This window comes from Haemaphysalis longicornis, unplaced genomic scaffold (assembly GCF_048455015.1).
Source record: "Haemaphysalis longicornis isolate Haplotype H1 unplaced genomic scaffold, Haemaphysalis longicornis Haplotype H1 scaffold_1, whole genome shotgun sequence".
NCBI lineage: Eukaryota > Metazoa > Arthropoda > Arachnida > Ixodida > Ixodidae > Haemaphysalis > Haemaphysalis longicornis.
In genome coordinates this window covers 127,221,835-127,234,919 of record NW_027526203.1, presented here as the reverse complement: position 1 = coordinate 127,234,919, position 13,085 = coordinate 127,221,835, and the positions used below count along the sequence as shown (strand labels likewise).

The 13,085-nt window shown below is 47.2% G+C and overlaps 1 long non-coding RNA gene across 1 annotated transcript in view; it reads right to left on the bottom strand.

The window, feature by feature from the left end:
- Positions 1-12,168, bottom strand: part of LOC144179689 (uncharacterized) — a 56,624-nt gene extending 44,456 nt beyond the window's left edge. Inside the window, exon 1 of the long non-coding RNA XR_013324328.1 lies at positions 11,982-12,168. This is a non-coding gene — a long non-coding RNA (uncharacterized LOC144179689). The remainder of the gene's footprint in view (positions 1-11,981) is intronic.
- Positions 12,169-13,085: the final 917 nt, after the last annotated feature.

Below are 13,085 nucleotides of genomic sequence, written 5' to 3'. Positions count from 1 at the left end.
TCTAACACCGGGTTGGAGCTTAATTTATGAAAAAAGTTTCCACTCATGTGCTACACGAATACAACTCAACCAAACACCGTTCATGCATCATGCATTGATTTAACCTTACCAAGAATATCTCTTTGCAGTAATAAATGGTGTGGTTAAGTGCATTTCACTTCTGTCTGGTTTTACTATTTGTAGAGCGATGTGAGTGAATTCAAGTGACGTCGCATGGGTAATCGTTATGGGTGCCGTTTAAAGCTTTGCTTTCCAACCACATTCACGGGGTGGATTGGCGCGATTTTTTTCCTTGCACTGGGTAGACTGGCTCAAATAAACACACTTTTCATCGTGCATCCTGGGGATAAGGCGGTATGTATTTTATACAGCCCGAAAGAAGAAAAACTACCATCCGCAGTTTGAGGCGGCCAGACCAACTAACAGCAGTGACGTAAATAAAGGTGCTACGTGATTGGATTATGTCCAATATCATAATTTATCTCAGTTTCGGTTCCGGTTCTCTGAAACAACATGCTTGGTATGAGACGTTATTGGATGGGCAGTATCGATATCACAGTAATCGGTATACCGCGTGTCTGCCATGTTGTCGGCTGTTATATGAGCAAGATAAGCCTGCCAGCATGGCTTGAAATCTTAATCACTAGCCCAGGCGTACGCAGTGGATGAACGCCCTCCGCATCCCCGCAGACGCTCAAATGCGATTCGCTTTTCCTCCCCATCTTCGAAGCTTGCCTGGCTAGTGCCTGTAAGAGGCGTATTCGCACCAGGCCAAGGGTCAAATGATTCGAGACTTTGCCCGCAAGCACTCGGCGCTTATGTCAACACCACGCCAACTAGTACTCGCCAGCGCAAGTGTCAGTCTGCATGCGTTCTGCGAACGCGCTCGTGGAGCAATGAACGTTACAGCGCAAACATGACTGAGTGATGGATTGATTAATTATAGGGTTTAACACGCCGATGCAACGCACACACAGAACACAAGTTATCCTGAATTAGAGTTTTTTGGCTGGAATAAGTCTTTTAAACTCCTCACGACAGGCGGCCTGCTCCCACGTGTGGTAGTATGATGGTGGAAAAACTGCCAGTTTACACCGGGGGCCACAAGCCGTCGTTAATAGGCGCATTTACCACGATTGTACCTCTTCACAAAACGCAGTATCTAGCTGTGAATACCGAGTTTGTCCTAATGGGAGTATTAAAAACGCCCACGCCTCCTCCATTTCCTTCTCCTTCACCCCTTCCTCCTCTACGCCTCCTTATAAAAATGGCTGCCAGTTGGTGTCTTGTGTCGTGCGAGCTCCAGCGTCCCCGAAAATTTATTGTCGATGTGAACTTGCGGCCGCACGAACGGATGTGAAGTGCTTCCCGACAATCGAAGCTCGTTGCGAACATTGTGGAACCAGCCTAGACTAATGCGCGACACACTGCAATGTTGTCTCCGAGTCACCGACCTTCGAGCCGACGCGAAGCCTAAATGCAGTGATGGCTGAGAGTGGGTCGTTAAAAACAACGCGGTTGTGCCTCTGCGAGGTAGTTTAAGGTAAGATTTTCACGTTTTTTTACTGTACCCAACATTTTGGGAGACTTGTGCCCCTACTAGTGTGAAATAAACTCAGCGTGTTTTCCGCGTTACTGCACGGGCGATGCTCCGCCACTGGAGGTGAGCGTTGTGCGTGAAAGACGGCGCCATGCCCGGAACGTCATTGGGGAGGCCGAGCAGTGTGAAAGCAATGCGTTTTTGCGCGGGTCTTGAGCAGAATGAAAAGTGTCCGAACTCTGAACGCTGTTAGGTGTTTTAAATGCAGAGCATTTCTTAGCCTCGCCACTTCCTGCGTCGGACGGCGTCCACAGCTCCGCGTCCGCAGCAGGTGCGCCTCTCCTCCTTCCCTCCTCTCTCTCTCTCTCTCTCTCTCAACAGCAGCTGGCGCGCGCATGCGTCGTAGTCAGCCCGTTCGCTCCGTCGCGGTCTCGGCGTAACAGGTGCGTGATAGCAGCGCGATGGGGCGTGGAAGGGCGCGCGCTGCTTGCGCTGCTTGCGCATGGGGAACAACTTGGACTTAGAGCTGGAGTCACAAACTAACAAACTGAAGGTACATGCTTCCTGGCACAAACGTGCCGTGGCTTAGCTTAAACTGAGCGAACGAACTGCGACGACCCGCCGGCCGACTAAACGCTAGGCAGACTGAATCTGTTGGAGGGTCGGCGAGCCGTGCTGTAGCGCAGTCAAGGCAAGCCAGATTGTTGTGACGTCATACGAAACGTCGTAGAAAATCAGCGAGGATGCAGAGAGGAGGACAGAATTTTCGAATTTTTGTACTGAATAGAGTCGCGCAAACGCAGCAGCAAGAGTGGACGAAACATGGCCTAGATACTCCAGACCATAATCTGGGGTAGTAATCCCCGCAATGGTTGCAAATCCCTTCAGTGTCCCTTTAGGACTGAGGCGCAGATGTCGCTGCAACTTTTTGTCTACTGAAAGTGCATAATTCTTGCCCGACAATGAAATGCTAGACGAAATGCAGCAGACATGACAACGTACCGCTGTCTTTGCTATATAGCTTACGTCACGCCATTTCGGCGATTGGCTGAAAAGACATGACGGAATAAGAACAGTTGGCGGGAATGTTTACATTACACGCTGGTAACTTCAGCATTCTTAAATGTGACGTAATGTTACGTAACTGCTCGTGAATGGCGGCTTCTGCCGCAGTCAGATAGGACAAAAAAAATTCACCGACCTTCGGCGCCGTGAAATCCCCGTGAAAGATCAGCCAACGCCGCCAACAAATATAGACCCATAGCAGTCAGCTCTATACTAGGAACAATACTTGAAAAATTAATTAAAGACAGAATATATCACTTCTTAACCAAGGAAAAGCTCCATAGCACAAAACAATTCGGATTTACCCATAACACGTCGGCAACCATCGCCTTAAGCGAGTTAAAAAAAATAGCGCCAATCCACCCCGTGAATGTGGTTGGAAAGCAAAGCCGTAAACGGCACCCATAACGATTACCCATGCGACGTCACTTAAATTCACTCATATCGCTCTACAAATAGTAAAACCAGAGAGAAGTGAAATGCACTTAACCACACCATTTATTACTTCAAAGATATATTCTTGGCAAGGTTAAATCAATGCATGATGCATGAACGGTGTTTGGTTGAGTTGTACTGGTGTAGCACAAGAGTGGAAACTTTTTTTATAAAATTAAAGTAAGCTCCAACCAGGCGTTAGACGATCTGACTTCTCCGTCTCTGCGCCGCGGACGGAGCCGACGAGATTTGCGGCAGAGAAGGAGGAGTAGGAGGAAGAAATACTTCTGTTCAGATTTCTGGACGGCCCAGAGTGCAGCCCTGGGGAGCGATTCCTTCTTCTGTGGGGCCCATATGCAGTCCGCGCGGCCTGTGTTCTGTCCACCCACTGAAGCTGGGTAGGTAGAGAGGGCCTGGACAGCAGCATCTCCCATTGCTCTTGTTGGGTAGTTGACGGAAAGAGAGGAGGGTGCTCAGGGCTAAAGTCGCACACCCTGATTACGGGGCGGAGTATTCATACTTCTGAGCAAAATTTACATTCAGCGTCGTAGCGATTCGGATACATTAGGTGAAGACGCGTAGGCTGTGGGAAGGAGCCCGGATTGTATGAGCCGTAGGGTAGTTTGTTGTTCTCTGGAAAGGTCAGGGTAATGCGAAGGTACGGTCTGTCTCAGAAGGCGATAATGCTGGATTATTTCCCTGAACGTGACAAGCGGGTGACTATGCTCGTGCAGCTCCATAGCACTGGAGGTAAAAGCGCAGGCTTGTTGGGTGGGCGTATTTGTTGCCCTCCATTGAAGCGTGAGGGGGTGTCCAGATGAGCTGAATGGAACTGTTTGGGGAGTGGTTTTTAAGCACACGCAGTGTAGGTCAGGACACCCAACCAGACTGGTAATTCCAGTAGGCTTGCTGGGAATCGCGTGACTACCCTCCGAACCCCTGGTTGAGTGAGTCCCAAGGTGATGGCTGCCTCTTCTGCTGCCGTCATTTCTTGGGTCCTAAGTGAGGTACACGCAAGGAGGTTGATGTTTGAGGTAGCCACGATGATGGCGTATTGCTGCCCTCGATGTTTGGAGGCGTCTGTGTAGATAACTGCATGAACCCCACCGAGGGTAGTGTTTAGCGCTTGAGCCCGTGCTTTTCGGTGACCCTCGTTACGTGAGGGGCCCATATTTCTAAGCAAAGCGGGCATCTTTAGTTTTAGTCGCCAAGAGTCTGGGAGTACGTCAAGCGGAGTGACATTCTGGGCTGCCCAGCCAATCTGGGGAAGCATGCGGTTACCCACCGCAGTTTTGAGTCGGACCTTCTGGTTAGAAAGATGGCCTTCTATCAGCTCTTCCACCGTGTTGTGAAAACCTGTGCTAAGCATCCTCTGTGTGGACGCACTCATGAGAAGACCAATGACCTGGTGGACCATCTTTCTAATCATTATATGAAGCATCTCTATGTCTTCCTTGTGGAGAAGACGACAGGGGGTTGACGTAAGTGACTCTCGAGAGGACAAAAGCTTCAATTAGTCGAAAGGTACCGGATTCCTTTAGGCCTCGCTTCTTCGTGGCAACTCGCCTTATCATGTGAATGATTTGATTATTTCTGTTTTTGAGGCGCTGCAAGGAGCCGTCACTCTTGGTGTTAGCCTCGAGATGTAGGCGCAGGATCTTGATGCTGGGGCTTGGAGTGATGGCGTGGCCATCAAGGTATTCCTTGGTTTCGCGTGAGGGCGGACGACAAGGAGCTGTGATTTTTTACGTGAACACTGGCGGCCACAGGCTTTAGCACATTGGCGGACTAGAAGTGAGATGCCATACATTGGTGTGAGCTTCCTTTAATTTTTGTAACTCTTAGCACATGAGCAAGGTGCGCACAGGGCCACTAGACGGGCGTGAGTTGTCGCGTGACGCTTTCACGTGGCATTCCGCGAGAACGCAGGGGGTAAACCCGTAGATGTGCTTGGTGAGTACACCACCTGTCTTCCCCGTCTTCGCGTGGGCTCGTAGCTAAATCGGTAAGACAACGCGCTCTCGCTTTTTTAGTCTATTAGTTCCAGGTTTGATTCCCGGCGGTGCCAGTACATTCTTTTATTTGTTCTCGGGAGTTTTCTGGTGACACCAACGGTCGCGAAAGAACCCTTGGGGGGAAGAGGTAAAAAGCTTTGCTTTAAAAGAAAATTGATCAAGCAAGATTAGATAAAGCGGTATGTGTTGTCATTTCTTTAGACAAAGAACGCATTTAGCTGTATCAAATCATTCGTCATTATAAACTTTCTAAAAAAAATCGGTGTCCGAAAAACCTGATCATTTCGACTCATAACCTTTTTAAAAATAGAAATTATCTATAACATGGAGAAATCAAGAATTCAACTATCTTAAGTCAGGCTCTCCGCAGGGGTCACCTTTAAGTCCGTTACTCTGGAACATAACAATTTTAGATCTCCTAAACAGCAAATTTCCTAGCGATGTATATATTCAGGCTTTTGCCGACGACATAACCTTAGTAATAAGAGGCAATTCAAGAGATAGAGAACAAAAGGCAACCGAAGCGCTCAAAATAGTAGAATTTAACACAACAAAATCAAAATTCACTGTAATAGGTGACAAGTACATAAAAACCTCCCATTATGAAACTAGGAAACAAAATATTTAATTATGTAAAGAAATTAAAATATTAGGCGTCTATATAGACAACAAGCTACGTTTTATCTCTCATATTACCTATGTAAAGGAAAAAGTAAACCAAATAATAAACAGCCTAGGAAAATTTACAGCACACAACTGGGGGTTTTCCAGCAAACACCTACAACAAATTTATATCAGAGCTATAGAAAGAATCACAGTTTATGCCGCTACAATTTGGTATAAGAAACAGGTACTAATGAGAAAAAAAACTAAGTATTCAAAGAACTAGCCTCATTAAAGTTACCAAAGCATTTAAACAGTATTCAATCCGGCTTTAAACATCATAGCTAATGTCTCACCAATTCATCTGACGAACGAAAAATAAATCGAAACATTTAACGTACTTTTCACCGGAAAAATGTTCACCTGGAAAAACCGCGCTTTTACGGGAGACCAAAGAAGTAAGAAAGTAGATATATGGCAGCTTCATCCAGCATTAAGATATCTTTTACCTATCTTACTCAACCAATTTCGCAGACAGATGTTGTATTTACAGATGGCTCGCAAGATGAAACAGACATAGGATCAGCTTTTATAATTCTAGACAAATCCGGCAAAATAGTAGAAACCAAGCAATACAAACTCCCGGAGTAGAGCAATAACTTTGAGGCAGAAGGAATCGCGATTTTAAAAGTAATTGAATACCTCCAAACTAGCTTCAAAGAAGGTAACGTACATTTGTATACTGATAGCCTATCAACCCTAAGAGCAATTAGCAATCCAAATAATCGGAACTCAAATTTATTTAGAATTAAAGAAATCCTAAACAAAATAGCAAAACAGGTCAAAATAACGTGAACCCACATTAAAGGTCACAGTGGCAATGTCGGTAACGAAAGAGCGGACGAAATGGCTAAAAAAGCAGCAAAATATGGCGAAAAAATTGACTGGCCTATTTCACTACAATTTATCAAAAAACAGTTCAATATTAACCTCAGAAAACATTGGAATGTTGAGTGGCAACAAGACGGAAATGAAAGCTACACATTCCAATGGATAAAGAATATTCACAAAATTCCGGACCACTTTCCCACCAACTATTACACGTCACAGTATTACAGGACACGGTAGATTTCCGTTTTATTTTCATAGGTTCGCCATTACAAACAACATATGCAAATGTAACCTACCAGCAGACAGTTTCGACCACTATTTACAAGACTGCCCCATAACAAACAAACACACAGAACAACTTCTTAATATCCATAGAAATTATCTCGTAAGAAGGAAACCAGAGCTAATAACATACAATAACATTAAAAATTTTAGAAGAAATGTCAATACTAATTAACGCTAATATTCAACAATACTAACCCCTCAAATATTTTGCCACAATTTCACACACACGCAGAAACTAAGTCAGCGGCAAATAACGTGATAACTTTTAGATCTTTTGTTATTTATCTGTGCTCTGTAGCGAGTCATTTTTTGCGTAATTATCTTGTTTAATTACCTGTTTACATTTTTTTAAATTTTAAATCCGAACATCCATTTCCAATGTATTTAATGTACCCGTTATACCTCGGTGGAACGGGAAGCTTGTTTCAGTTCATGAGCCCGTTTAATAAAGTATAATCCTTGCCTAATTCGTGAGCGAAAAATGGCCAAACAGCCACTCTCTTGTTGCTCTCTCCTACCCTTTCCCGCTCCGTAGCCTTCCTAGTGCTTTCATGTCCGCCAGCCAGCGCCGCTTCTCGGAAACAGTGAAAAATAGTTGACAGTTTGTTTAGCGTTACCCAGGCGGAGCTCCGACGCCTTCAAGCCTAAGGCCCCTCAAATTAGGGGCCTTATTCGAGCCAAGCTGACAGACACACGCTGTAGAAGTGGGTGCAGTGTTCGAGACTCGGGAGCAGTGACGTAAGGCGGGACGTCCGCCGGCGCGCGCCACATACCGGATGAGTGCCCGAACTAAGCGTCCCTACCGCTCCCATTGGAATGCGGGCGACGCGTTAGGCAGTGCTTATACGGGCGGCGTTGGATCAGCAGGCGCAGTTTTACACGACGCCCGGTTTAAAACTTTTCTAACAAAACGTCCCGTATTTTGTTTTAACGTTCAGCAATAACAAGCAATTATTGGAATGGTGTAACAGCAACACAAGAGGGCAGTACGAGACTTCATTACAGAGCCTTCTAGAAGGCTCTGCATCAGGTCAAGGAACCCAACGCATTGCATTTGTCCACACTTCTAAGCTGGTGGGATTGAATTCAAGAGGAGAATAACAAACAACACTGTCTGCTTCATTCATCGCTGCGCAGATTGAGTTCGAGTTCGAAGAAAGAGTGAATCGGCGGCATCAATACGCGCCGCTGCTATCGGGCGTAGCGTTACCCAGTCCTTGCCGCGAGATACAACCTATGGTCACGCACGTCTGTTACCGTGATCACGCCATAAACTTGCAACATAGCAGGAGACGATAGCATGCCGGCGGTGACGGCCGGGAAGGTGATAACGCAACAAAACTTTCATTGAAGCAGACAGCTCAACTATGCTACTAAAAGCGATTGAAAGAAAGATACACCAAGACCGATTGTGGGGTGCTATACAGCTTAAAACGAGCCTTTCGCTGCTTTTTCTAGCGTTTGGATCAACTTTACTCGATCGCTTTGTGGTGTTGACGCCAATTTTAACCTCAAAAAACGCGTTTCTCTTGGCAGCCTCAGATGCCGACCTAGTTTTTATAAGACATGCCAAGTGCATTTATATCTAATGCAGAATATGTGATAGCTTGGTTGTGATTTTTAATAGCTAAGCGTCGAATTACACTGAGAGTTGTCATAGCTATACGTGCACATGTTAGCGATTGCTTACGTTTTGCTTACGAAAAAAAAATGGCGAATTCACGCTGAATTTATGAAGTCGAGAATAAGGCCCCAGTCGATTGTAGGGTTTAACGCCCCGACGCAACGCAGGCGATGAGGCGCGCCGCAGTGCAGAGCTCCGGATTAAGTTTGACCACCTCGGGATCTTTAAAGTGCGCCGAAATCTGGCCCACACGGGCATTTTTGTTTGTTTGTTTGTTTTTCGCCTCCATCAGAAACGCGGTCGCAAGTTGTGGTTCTCGGAATCGCTGCTACTAGCGCCGTTCTTGCCGTGGAAAAGGTCAATTGTGACTGGTAATGCGACCTTGTGCCCCACATAACAGTAATCGCATTGAGCAGAAGCCGACAAGCCAGCAAGCTGGGGAAAACGCGCATGCGCCAATCGCGATCAGGTGTGCGTGATAGGGGCGGTCGTTTCGGCCGATGCTCGTGCACCCCACTAACCATTCACCCCCAACGGCAAAGGGGGAGTATGAATAAAACCACCCGCCGCGGTGGCTCAGTGGCTAAGGCGTTGCGCTGCTGAGCACGAGGTCGCGGGTTCGATTCCCGGCCGCGGCGGCCGCTTTTCTGATGGAGGCGAAAAGCAAAAACGCCCGTGTGTACGAGATTTCGGCGCACGTTAAAGAACCCCAGGTGGTCAAAATTAATCCGGAGCCCTCCACTACGGCGCGCCTCATCGCCTGTGCTGCGTCGGCGCGTTAAACCGTACAATCAATCAAAACCGAAAAAAAGTGAAGAGGGAGATACACTGCACACTGCTGTATCTCCCTCGTCCTTTGTGTTCGTTTTTATTCAAGCTGATTCCCTTCGAAGATGTACCAACAAGCACAGACCGGAGCCATTCCGAGTATGAAGAAACACGGAGGACGGAGCGCACAGCGTTCGTTACCACGGCGTTTCAGTACACAAACTTTAGGTATATCGGATGGCAGCTCAACAGCGGCGCACTATATACTGTGTGCTCATTGTGCACCTTAGACTTAGAATGCAGCGCGCAACAGGTATTTCGGCCGCAGCAAGTTTCATTTGCATTTAAGAGGGAAAACAATGGCGCGGATCTGCTTCCTTCGGGGCAAATGTCGAAAGCGATGGTCTTCTGTCGCCAGCCTCGAAATCATCCCCCCCTCCTCCCTGATGCTGTTATCCCTAGGTATCCCCGAAGTGGTTTCAATTGAAGTTTCATCAATTCGATTGCATTTTTTGAGATCGTGGTTCTCACACACGATCTTTTCTTCGGTTCTTGGAACAGGAGGCATTGGTCAGTCTGTACTTTTATCGCGCTCGTCTTGGACCTGATTTTTAATGAAGCCATTCGATGATCTACTTTTGAAGTTAAATTAACGCTGTTGCTGTCAGTTATTAAGTATTGTGTCGGGCGAAATATACCTTTTTCTTGTAATGCCGAGATGTCCGATGGACGGAAACAGTTACTGTAGTTTGGAACGGTTTTGACTTATGACGTGGGTCGCCATTTGTAAGCACTGTCGCGTGAACTGCGAAAACCAATTTAAACTACCTCGCCACATCAGCTGTTGCTTCACGGTTGTTATTAAAGTGCGGACACTCCTTTAAACTTTTTTTTTTTTTGCCTCGAAGGGCTGCGTTGGGTTAGCCGCCTCTGAATGGATTTCACGCCCGCGGTACCGTCGGGGCAACACGATAAGAACGAAAGCCCGCGTTTTATTTCTTTGTCTTCTCTTCTCATTCGTCGGGGATGCGCAGAGAGCATATTCAGCGACGAAACGGTTCAGTAGGAACAGCTGCGCGGGCGGCGGCTGGCCGATTGAAAACGCGCGCCACCCTAGCCGATAGTACTCAGCAGGCCCCACCCCGCTTCGGGGGAGCCACTTCCTCGAAGCGTGCATTTACAATTTCTGAACGTGAAATCCCATCCGAGAGAAGAACATCAGGAGGTGTCTTTTGCATGACAACCCATTTTCATACCGACAGGAAACAAAGTACCTTCCCCCTTCTCTCCCACTGCTCCACGGACCGGCTAGTCGACCACTTAACTGGTTCAGCACTCAGTGCGCGCAGATGCAGTGCGCGGATATCAGGTATCCGCACTATCAGGGCTATTCTGCTTCGGGCAACCGTAGTTTGCGCCGTATGCCGATTCATCGACTACTGAGGAAGGAAAGCCTGCAACCATAAAAAGCGCCCGTGATATCGTGCCCCGCACTGCACGCGGTTACGTTAGAAATGTCTTCACTGCGTGCACTAGTTTAGGCATTCTTTCAAGTTTTGGCCGGGCGGCTGAATAAAGCGACAGACAAAAAGACCAAACTTCTGCGTTTAGGTAGCCCCAGAAAAAATACCAGACTTTAAAAAGTCAACCAAACGGGGCGAAGGTTACCGCATGCGCAGAGCTTCGGGGCCTGGTAACCCGATGAGCAGCATACATCGGAAACTGCGCGCTCATTTCATAGTTTGTACCCCCACTGCTGAACGAACGAAATCCATCAACATCGAGAACGCTAATCCGATTCACGCGAATACCCGCACGATATGTCACTTCGATCACAGCAAATTTTTTGTAGGCTTTCTACGCGTAGCATTCTTCGCCGAGTAACCCCCCCAGCCAGGACCGTGCAACGCCCCGAATTTGCACAAAAATATCAATAAGTGGCGGGAGCCACACATTTAATCGTTATAATAACGCAAGAGTAAATAATTGGTCGAACAGGGTTTTGAGAATCCAGAAATAGAAAAAAAAAATGCTTATGGAAATGAACTGACGAAAGCAAAAATGCGCATTTTACAGATCTCCAGAAAAACGAAGACTAAACTAAGGTAGTCAGGAAAAGAATGTTAGAAATGCAAAACAAATCGTGACAACGGAGCAACCTTGCACTACGCCTATCGTCGGAGGAAAGTACGTAATTGGCATAGTGAAGGCGCTGAAGTGCCTTCCCCAATATGGCAACTAATTAGACGATATAATGGTGTAAATTTACATCATTGGCTAGAAGAAACAAAAAGAAACTTAAAAACAGTACAATAACCCAACGTATGTAGCTACTCATGGCCAAATCTGGCTGTACAGAACTCGCAGTCTAGACAAGCCATCAGGAATAAGGGCCACGCTAGCTTCAGCGCAGTCCTTTATGCAACCAACTGACAAATTCAAACCAAGAAAGTAAATACCGCCTCAAGGCTAGCAGACCAACAACACTCAGACCAGAGCCTTCTCTTGGCGATAAGCCCACCGATGGGTGGGGTTCCATGGATCGGCTTGCCTCACTAACGAATGCCGCCGATGTTCCCAGTTCCGTTTTACCCGCTTCAACCTCTGCTTGGCCGTAAGCTGGCCTTCGAATACCCCAGCGACTGACATGTTGCCTTGCAAGTCTTGTTAATTTTCCCGACAACGAATGAAGGTTTAGGGTGAGAAGAACATGTTGCTTTCAGTGGTAGCGAGACGAGGAGCGGGACATACGCACCTGCATACGCTGGCAGTTATTCCGTGCGGCCACCTCCGTCGACGATCCGTGGATGAACGACGGCTGCTTGAAGCTGTCGCTGTTTCTTATAAGCGCGTCGCACTGTACAGAGGTCGCTGTGAGCGCACCACTTTCCATGTTAAATCTGCCCGCCGTGTACGCTAGGGCTTGATAACAAGTGCCAACAAGTGTCGGCCGGGCCGCCGCGAAGCACTAAATCTCCCTTCCTAAGACGAACCAAGACAAAAAAATTATTGTAAAGAACGCATGGGTGTATCCTCTCCTGTTTTAATTTGCAGCCTCATTGGTCGGCTGCAAAATCCGCCACTGACGACTTGTGATGTTCGGCGCATAAATAAACCATTTTCTGCCGCCTCTGTTATCACGCCGTTGCCTGTATACGCCTTATTGTAGGTGGCTGACGCGTGTTGAAAGTGGTTGCTGATATGATAACTCGCACAGGGAAGTGACGCTTGCGTGGATTGAATTCTACGAACAGAGGCAGCGTCTTGCAAGGGATCCTTGCTGGAAAAAATTTGCGCCAATCCACCTTGTGGATGTGGTTGAAAAGCAAAGCTGTAAACGGCACCCACAACGATTACCCATGCGACGTCCCTTAAATTCAGTCACGTCGCTCTACCAATAGTGAACCCAGAGAGAAGTGAAATGCACTAACCCAACCTTTAATACTACAAAGAGGTATTCTTGGAAAGGTTAAATCACTGATGATGCATGAACGGTGGTTGGTTGATTTGTATTGGTGTAGCACATGAGTGGAAACGTTTTTATGAAATTAAAGGAAGCTCGTACCCGGTGTTAGACGATCTCACTTCTGCATCTCTGCCGCCGCAGACCGAGGCGACGAGATCGGCTGCCGTGACGGTGGAGGACGACGAGAAAAAGAAAGAGGAGGTGGAAATACTTCTATCCAAATTTCTGAACGGCGCAGAGTTCGGCCCAGGGGAGTGTTTCCTTCTTCACTGGAGCCCATATGCAGTCCGCGCCGCCTGTGCTCCGTCCACCAACTAAAGTTGGGTAGGCAGACAGGGGCTGGACAGCAGCATCACCCATTTCTCTTGTTGGGTAGTTGACGGAAAGAGAGGG